Source organism: Sinocyclocheilus anshuiensis, unplaced genomic scaffold, assembly GCF_001515605.1.
Source record: "Sinocyclocheilus anshuiensis isolate Anshui unplaced genomic scaffold, SAMN03320099.WGS_v1.1 scaffold1654, whole genome shotgun sequence".
Classification (NCBI taxonomy): domain Eukaryota; kingdom Metazoa; phylum Chordata; class Actinopteri; order Cypriniformes; family Cyprinidae; genus Sinocyclocheilus; species Sinocyclocheilus anshuiensis.
This window is the reverse complement of record NW_015546116.1, coordinates 65407-66085: the sequence shown is the minus strand read 5'-3', so window position 1 is coordinate 66085 and position 679 is coordinate 65407. Positions and strand designations below refer to the sequence as shown.

At 28.4% G+C, this 679-nt stretch overlaps 1 protein-coding gene across 2 annotated transcripts in view; it reads left to right on the top strand.

Annotated features, from left to right (window-relative positions):
• Nucleotides 1–679, top strand: part of LOC107700886 (amyloid beta A4 precursor protein-binding family B member 2-like) — a 36454-nt gene that overhangs the window by 10849 nt on the left and 24926 nt on the right. The window lies entirely within an intron of this gene.

The following is a 679-nucleotide window of genomic DNA, read 5'->3' as shown; positions in this document are numbered from 1 at the left end:
GCCCGTCGGTCGGTGTGTGTGTGTGTGTGTGTGTGTGTGTGTGTGTGTGTGTGTGTGTGTGTGTGTGATGGAGAGACTGCAGCAGAACGCAGAGCACGTGTAACAGCAGCAGTTTGACGCGGTGCATTGTGGGAACAGAAGAATGACATCATCTTTAAGTTTAATAACAAACAGCTAATGTCTAATATACAAGAATGTACTGCAAACAGCATCTGTTACAAAATGAATCAATAATTCGATTTAGAGGGATTAATACCAAAGGAACATACATTATATGAAATGAATCCTTTTATAAATTATATATTTAATCATTGATTTCATTAAGAAAATTGAAATGACCAGATTGTTTATATACAAGATTGGCCATACAAAACTAACTCATGTATATTTACTGAAAGGAGAAGCCTGAAACATTTCAGCTTTAAATGAAACTAGAACACAATTTATATTAAAGTACTTTAATGGACATTAAAATAAATAAATACATTTTTTCCTGGAAAAATATTAAAATTTTAATAAAAAATCTGTTTAAAAGATTATATACAACAGGGTTATTATAGTCAGCTAAAATTAAAACTAAAACCATAAAAAAATATACATTTTCGTTCCTTGAAATTAAATGTTAACTGAAAGTAAAATATATATATATATATATATATATATATATATATATATATAT